This window comes from Cupressus sempervirens, chromosome 8 (assembly GCF_028749045.1).
Source record: "Cupressus sempervirens isolate cs-2001-9-10 chromosome 8, ASM2874904v1, whole genome shotgun sequence".
Classification (NCBI taxonomy): domain Eukaryota; kingdom Viridiplantae; phylum Streptophyta; class Pinopsida; order Cupressales; family Cupressaceae; genus Cupressus; species Cupressus sempervirens.
In genome coordinates, this window is record NC_143125.1 from 573,393,581 (window position 1) to 573,402,501 (window position 8,921).

The following is an 8,921-nucleotide window of genomic DNA, read 5'->3' on the forward strand; positions in this document are numbered from 1 at the left end:
GATAAGGCCTTGTAGTTTAGAAACTAGATTCAATTTCCCATAGATTATTTTCTTACAACTTTTTGATGTAAAGTCCAGAACCACTTTAAAATTATGTGTCAAGTTGACATAACCCTGATTTGCTGGTTTTTCACTACCACTTAAGGCCATAGTTTGGTACACCATGATCCTGCACATACCCCTACTTCAATGCTATTGTATCCAAGTCCTGATGTATCATGGGCTGATCTTGGGAATTTCATCAACTGTTCAAAGTATTTGATGGCTTCACTTGACTTGTTGAGATTCTCTGCTATTTCTTTTTCTATATTCAATTCATTTTGCAATTGTTCATTCTGCATCCTCAAAGTAGAGATCTCAATATCTTTCATATTAAGTTCATGATGAAGGTTCATCATTTATCCATCTGCATGTTTGAGATCCATGTTAATTCAATACATTTTTCTTCAAGTCTATTTGCAAGATTTCTTTTGTCATCTTCCATCATGACTCTGTCCTCAACTACTCTTTTCTTTTGTTCAGTAATTTCACATAACATTATGGCTTGTGATTCATGTTCCATCTTGAGAGATCTTATCTCATCTGCTTGAACTTTTTTTCTCTCCATCAATTCTGCTATTGTTGCATCAAAATCTTTAGTGTGTCCATTGGTAAATAGTTTTTTGGTATCAATCTCCTTGTAGTTTATGTCATTTTCAGCTATGGCTATATCCTTCCTTCTTTTCAAGGATTTTCTTAGTTCCTCCCTGGCTTGCTCTACTTTGTGTAGAACCAGTTGCACATCAATCACTTGATTGTCAATAATCTTCCCAAGTTTGAAGACTTCCATATTTAGATCTTTTTCTCCAAGCTGTTAGACTTCTCCTTGTGAGAACCTTGCAGCTTTGATACCAATTGTTGGAATGTCTTAATGGAAAGAATGCTTCTAAGAGGGGGGGGGTGAATCAGAAGTACTAGCTTTTGACCTATTTTAAACTCTTAATAACATATTATAGAAATGAACATGCATGCATATCATCATTAAGAAATCATCAAAAACATATATGCATCACCACATAACACCTAAGATTTTGGTAACCCAGAAACCCTCCAAAAATAAGAAGGTAAAACTAGGGTGGGGATGATACCCACAAAATCACTACAACAATAATGTTTGACCACTTCTGATGGTCTGCCCTGTTAAAGGCCTGCCCTATTAAAGGCTTTACATTGTATCAATAGTGACCTGGTTAAAGGATTTACAAACACTTTACATGAAGTGTTACCTTGTTAAAGGATTTAATCACCTATTTAAAGGATCTTCAAAATAGTTGTTAAACTAACCTATCACCATAGGGTTTCCTTTCTAATAAAATTGCTAGAGAGTATTAGGTACAATAAACTTGATAGCTTACAATCCTTGATTGCTAAATTCAGGCACTTGATCTACTTACTCTAATCTGATGTCTGTTCGTATTCCTTGCTTAGTTCTGATCAACTGAATATTATGTTCCTGCTCTCTTCCTCTAAGTCTTTTACTCTTCACTTTGAACTCCACTAGAGTTTTCCATTACTCCTTCATTCGTCTACTTAATTCAATGAGATTTAGTCTTCCTTATAAAGACATACGTAGAATTAGGGTTAGACATGGATCTATGATTCATATTAAATCTCGATTTCTCGCTCATTCCTTGCACATTTATTATTGGTTGCATGCCTCCTCCATTTTTGTTATTGGCTACATGTAGATTGCATAGAAGATTTGATCTTATCACTTAAATCCTTCGAGATTCATCATATGTCGGCCATGAAAATGGTTTACATCTGAATCAGTGAAGTTAAAAACTCATATGTGCATTCTGTGTTACTTGGCACTTATTGATTCCTGATGCTTGGCATTGTCTATGACTTGGCACCTAAATAATCGTTGGCACTTGTATCATGCTCGGCACCTAAAGATCACTCAACACTTGATCTTCACTTGGCACCTGAAGGTTGCTCGGCACCTAAAGATCACTTGACACCTGATGGATTTCTTGACTCAGCACAAGTTGTAGCTCGACATACATAGTGTATTTAGCTTCAATGTAGAAAGTGGTTAAGTTGTGTTGGCACTCAAATGTCAAAACCATTATGAGACTAACAGAATTTATGCAGAAATTTAATGTTATGTTTGAAATGTTTTCAGTTTTAATGTTTGTAATAAAGTCCTATGATGTGGTGGCATAAATGGAGTAGTGGTTCGATAAACTCTCCAAATATAGCCACTTAGGACAAATTTAATTTTAGTTTTATGTTGATTTAGTTTTCTTTAAGTGTGTTTAATAATTAGGCCAGCCAAGGAATTGATAGCTATAGGAATTTGGCAGTTTATCATATCTAATTTATCATGATACAAAAATGGTTTTCTTTTCTTGTTTTGGGATGATGTTTCATATTCCCAATAGGAGAGAAGGGAAACTATAATTAAGGTAGGATTTTGTAACTAAATGAAGAGGAGAGATCAGATTGAGAAGAATGGAATAGAAAGTTTTGAGTTTTTCTGATTTTTCTAAGTTGATGGTCTTTTGGATATACGTTTTCCTATGTTTCTTTATTGAATTGATATTTTGAACTGAGAGAATCTATGGATGGTTTTTTTTAGAGTAGTAGTATATCATTCAGTTTTGAGTTTAAAGTAAATTTTTTGGCTTGAAGAAATCTCAAGAAATAAAATTTTTGATTGATTTGTATGTAAATATTTACTATTTTGAGAGTCGTAAAAATTGGTGAAAGTCTTTTAAACTCTCCATGATGTAGTTTTTGAGATCATGGAGGAGTTATGCATTATACCCTTTTTGTTTTTATTTTGTTTTCCTGTTCTTTTACTCCCGTTCGTAGTTTCGTGGAATTCAATTTATGAATTGGGCGAATATGTTGATATATTCATCAAAATATTGAAATTGAAAACCCGATATGTGATATGGATAATGGTGAATTTGAACCATAAATTTGCAGATTATGAGAATGGAAAAAGGGGGTCAAGTTCAACGATTTGTTTTTGGGTATCAAATTCTAAAATCCACACATGAAAAAAAGGTTGTATGAATTTAAATATGGTTTAGAGTTGATGGATAAATAATTTGTAGTTGTTTTGGTATTCAATTTTTCATGGGAAGGTGATAATTTTTGTCCATGTATTTCAAATACATTGTAGAAAAGTCAGGTTGGACTTGTATTTAAGTTGTTGTAGAAAACCATAATGTGGCAATAGGAGGTTCAGAAAGTTCATGTCACCTATCTTTTTTTAGTGGGTATTGAGAAAATCAATTGTTTAAAAATCTGAAATAGGTTGAAGATTGATCCTAGAAGGTGTATGTGCCCCTTGAAGCAACTTAGTTGAGTGATTGATTTCCTCCTAAGTTTTCCAAGCTAAGGCTCTGCATCATCTTTGGTATTAGAGCTCAGCAAAAGGTTTGGGAAAAATTGGTTGTGTGTGTTTGTGTAGTTATTATAGGTTGAGAGAAGAACTTGAGAAGAAGTCCAAAAGACTAGGAAAAAATAAAAGATCCTAGGTGAGGCACAATGGAGCAAGGGAATGCAAATTTAAAAGTGAGGTTGTACCTTTTTAGAAGGTATCAATAGAGAAAGGATTCACTACTGAGGATAGAGGAAAAGAATAAAAAAGAAGAAGAAATGAGAAAACAAAGTGAAGAGATGAGCAAGATACAAGAGGATATAAAAATTTTGAGAAGGAAACTTGAAGAGAATGAAGCTAAGTTGAAAGAAAATAAAGTGCAAAAAGAAGAAGTGCAGCAAGTAACTATTGATGAGAGGATTAATAAGACAAGTCCTCTAGGATTTGAGTGTGAACAATTTGTGGTTGGAACAGTAACATGTCCTTTGAAAATAGAGAAGAGTACAATGCTGGAAGGCAATCCTATGAACAAGATTTTGCAAGAAAATGATGAAGCCTTAAATATGCATGATGAAGTGAAATGTCGAGAGGAATGTCAAGAGGAAGAAGATAAAGAATTTTTAGCAGCAAGTCATGAAGAAGAATCTAATTTATGGGAAGAGTTTGCAACCATCATGGGAGGATGGCAAAGGAATGGTGGTAGTATGGAAACTCAGCATGAAGAAGTTTCCAAAGATGAGATAGTAGGTGATGTTACGGACAAAGAAGAGGAGACTAAATGCGTTTATGAAAATGTAACAAGTTCTAAATATGTTTATGAAAAGGTAATAAATTCTAATTATGTTTATGACAAGGTTGAAGAAATTAAGATTGAGAAATCTGATTTGGTTCCAAGAGAAGAGACTATAGAAAAGTTGGTTATGGGTTATGAAATGGATCAAGTTTTTGTGTATTCTCTATGTATGGAGATATGGCATGTTTGTGAGGACAAGAAAGAAGAATTTCATTGGAAAGTGTATTTCATGGAGCTACAAATGTATGCAGTAGTAAAGTTGTTACTAGAAATTAATGACCAGCAACAAATAGTTTTCATGTTACGAAATAGAGACAAACTGAAGATTAAAATGAAGAAGGAAAGACAAATACAATGGAGTCAAGGCCAAGAAAATGCAAGATTGCAACTAGAGGATGAGCATAAGCCTAAAGTAAAGATGAAGAAATATTTTTCTTTTCTAATATTTATTTTTGCAGGTATTTCTAAGAAGATTCCAAGGAGACAATATACTCAGTATCTAGTAAAATGGAAGAAAAAACCTGCAATAGAAGATATTTGGATGGATGAGGAACAAAGCATCAATCATGGTTCATTACTGCAACACCTTATCTCAAGAGGACTTGAGATTCATTCTACAAGGGAGTATGTTGTAGTGGTAGACCAGACAATTTCTGCTACGGGAACTAATTGGATTAAAGATGCTATAGGAAGTTATGTAGAAAGTTAATGCAAACCAAATAGTTTCAGCTATAGGAAGTTATGTAGAAATTTAATGTTATGTTTTAAATGTTTTCAGTTTTAATGTTTGTAATAAAATCCTATGATGTGGTGGCATAAATGGAGTAGTGGTTCGATAAACTCTCCAAATATAGCCACTTAGGACAAAGTTAAATTTAGTTTTATGTTGATTTAGTTTTCTTTAAGTGTGTTTAATAATTAGGCCAACCAAGGAATTGACAGCTATAAGAATTTGGTAGTAGATTCTGATATCTGATTTATCATGATTCAAAAATGGTTTTCTTTTCTTTTTTTGGGATGATGTTTCATATTCCCAATAGAAGAGAAGGGAAACTATAATTAAGGCAGATTTTTGTAATCGAATGAAGAGGAGAGATTAGATTGAGAAGAATGGAATAGAAAGTTTTGAGTTTTTCTGATTTTTCTGAGTTGATGGTCTTTTGGATATACATTTTCCTATGTTTCTTTACTGAATTGATATTTTGAACTCAGAGAATCTATGGATGGTTTTGTTTTAGAACAGTAGTATATCATTCAGTTTTGAGTTTAAAGTAAATTTGTTGGCTCGAAGAAATCTCAAGAAATACGATTTTTGATTTATTTATATGTAAATATGTACTGTTTTGAGCATCGTAGAAATTGGTGAAAGTCTTTTAAACTCCCCATGATCTAGTTTTTGAGATCATGGAGGAGTTATGCATTATACCCTTTTTGTTTTTATTTTGTTTTCCTATTCTTTTATTCCCATTCATAGCTACGTGGAAGTCAATTTATAAATTGGGTGAATATGTTCATATATTCACTGAAATATTGAAATTAAAAATCCGATATGTGATAGGGATAATGTTGAATTTGAACCATAAATTTGCAGATTAGGAGAATGGAAAAATGGGGTCAATTTCAATGATTTGTTTTTGGGTATCAAATTCTAAAATCCATGCATGAAGAAAAGGTTATATGAATTTAAATATAGTTTAGAGTTGATGGGTAAATAATATGTAGTTATTTTGGTATTCAATTTTTCATTGGAAGGTGATAATTTTCATCCATGTATTTCAACTACATTGCAGAAAAGTTAGGTTGGACTTGTATTTAAGTTGTTGCAAAAAACCAAAATGTGGCAACAGGAGGTTAATAACGTTTATGCCGCCTATCATTTTTTAGTAGGTATTGAGAAAATTAGTTGTTTAAAATACTGAAATAGGTTGAAGATTGATCCTAGAAGGTGTATGTGCCCCTTGAAGCAACTCAGTTGAGTGATTGATTTCCTCCCGAGTTTTCCAAGGTGAGGCTCTACATCAAAAAATTTGTTGACTTTTCTTGAATAAGATCCAATCTTGCAATCAAAAAATTTTAGATTATTTGGTCTTCAATTTTTTTTAAATTTTTAACTACACATTTCTGCTCTATTACTTCCTCATCTTGCCTCATTGATTGCTCGAACATTCTTTGGCATGCTAGAAAATTGATCTTGAGAGTCTTAAAATGCCATAGGGCAGGGATCTTTGACATGGTATATCTTGGTGCGTATACAGGATATGGATGCAGTGTTGGGTGCTATAGGATTATGTTGTCAGTACCTACAATAACCTCTCTCACTTTTGATTTTATGACCCTATCTTGAGAGATGCCAAAACTTGTAGTGTTGGCTAGTACAAAGTCATCAACTGGCGAATCCCTCTAACCATTAGTCATGGGGTCAAACTATCTTCTTCCTTAGCTCTAAATGGCTAGGTAAAACCTAGTCCCAAGCTTGTCTCATCATGTTGACTTCTCGAACATTCTCTGACACCCCAAACAAAATTAACCCTAAGAGCCACTAAATACCATAGGAAAAAGATCTTTGATGGGGCATATATTGGAGCTCATGTGAGGTATTTATAAAATATTGGGTGCTACAAGATTGTGTTTTCAACACCTACAATAACCTCTCTCACTTTTCAAAGATTCGATTCTATTTTGATTTTGTGGGCCTATCTCAAGTAATGTTGAAACTTGTAGTGGTGGTTAGTACAAAGTTGCCTATTAGTGTCTCTCTCTAACCATTCACCATGGGATCAAACTATCTATTCCATTAGCTCTGATTGGTCAAGTAGACCCTAGTCCCAAGCTTGTCCCAGCCCATTGATCACTCAAATGTTCTTAGGCATGCCAGATGAAATTCACCCTAAGAGTCACTAAATGTCATAGGGAAGCTATCTTTGATGGGGCATATCTTCGAGCTCATGTGAGGTTTTGTGATGTGGAGCCTAATCAGACTCAGAGGTCTATTTAGTATAGTTTTTTCCTCATATTATATCTACAGGGCCCAAGACAAGGTGAAGGAGTAGTGCCAAAAGCTTCTATAAAAAGGCTTAGGGTTAGGGATTTCATAATGTAATGGTGATATTGTGGCTTCTTGTGGTGGTATTGAACTGTAAGGGATTATAGATTGTAATTAGGTTGTACTCACTAGATAATAATAATAATAATGGACTTTTTGTTGGTGGATGTAGCCCAAAGATTGGGTGAACCACATTAAATCTTGGTGTCTTGTGTTCTCTTCTATGCAATCTACTATTTTCTGGTATTGGTTATATTTGCATGTAAATATTATTTATGTCTAAGGTTAATCCTAAAAAGTGGTATTAGATCTAGATGGTCATCATTTTTTTTCTTAGCCAAACCATTGCCATTTTTTTTGGTGATCCTCTGTAGGAAGGTCTTATGATTGAGTGGGAGTGATGGCATATGAGGGTAAGCTAAGGGTAGACAAGTTTAATGGGTAAAAATTTCACTTATGGAAGATGCAAATGGAAGACTATCTTTATCAAAAGGATTTATGAAAGTCATTGGAAGGAAAAACCAAGAATCATGGATCTATGACAAATGATGAATATGATCTTTTTGATGGAAAGGCACTTGGAAGCATTCAATTATGCTTGGCACCATCGGTGAAATTTAATATTACAAAAGTGAAGAGAACAAAAGGGTTGATGCTAACTCTAGCGAAACTATATGAAAAGCCCTCCACTTCAAACAAAGTATTTCTCATGAAGTGTTTATTTAATATGAAAATGAAACAAGGTGAATCTATTGTGGATCATTTAAATGAGTTTAATACTATTACTAGTTAGTTATCTTCTATGGGCATCAATTTTGATGAAAAAATTAGGGCTCTCTTGATTTTGTGTTCTTTGCCTAAAAGATGGAATGGCTAGATAATGGCTATGAGTAATTTTATTTTTGGATCTAGTACCCTAAAATATGATGATTTGATTGGTGTTATTTTAAGTGAGGAAACTCACAGGAAATCCTTAGGTGGATCTACATCAGGAAGTTCTTTGAACACACAAAGTAGAGGCAGAACAACAAATAATTCCAAGAATATGAGAAATCAAGAGGAAAGTCAAAGGGAAGGAGGTCTCAATCGAGAGGACCAAACAACTGCTAGTACTATGGTAAAATAGGGCATAAGAAGAAAGACTGCTGGAATTGAAAGAAAAATGATAGAGAAAAGTAGGATGGAGACAAGGAGGCTAATGTGGTAAGTAACAAATTCAAAAAGGATGCTTTGCTTCTGTCTTTAGAAAGTGTTGATGATTCATTGGTTCTAGATTCTAGTGCTTCATTTCATGCTACACCTCATAGAGGTTATTTCATTGATTATGTCCAAGGGAATTTTGGGCTTGTTTATTTGGGGGATAATGAACCCTGTTAGATTGTTGGAAAGGGAAAAGTTAAGATTAAATTACATAATGGGAATCATTGGCTACTACATGAGGTAAGACATGTTCCAAGGCTAAGTAAGAATTTAATTTCAGTAGGGCAACTCGGTGATGAGGGTTGTGTAGTTACTTTTAATGATAAAAATTGGAAGGTTTTAAAAGGTTCCCTTGTAGTAGCAAAAGGTGTGGAAGTGGGCACCTTATATCTTTGTATAGGTCATATTGTTCATTCTACTTTGATTGTTTTAGAGAAAAATAAATGTTCAGGAATAGTTACTACAGTTTAGCATGGAGAACAAATAGCTTCTATAGATTCTAATAAAAT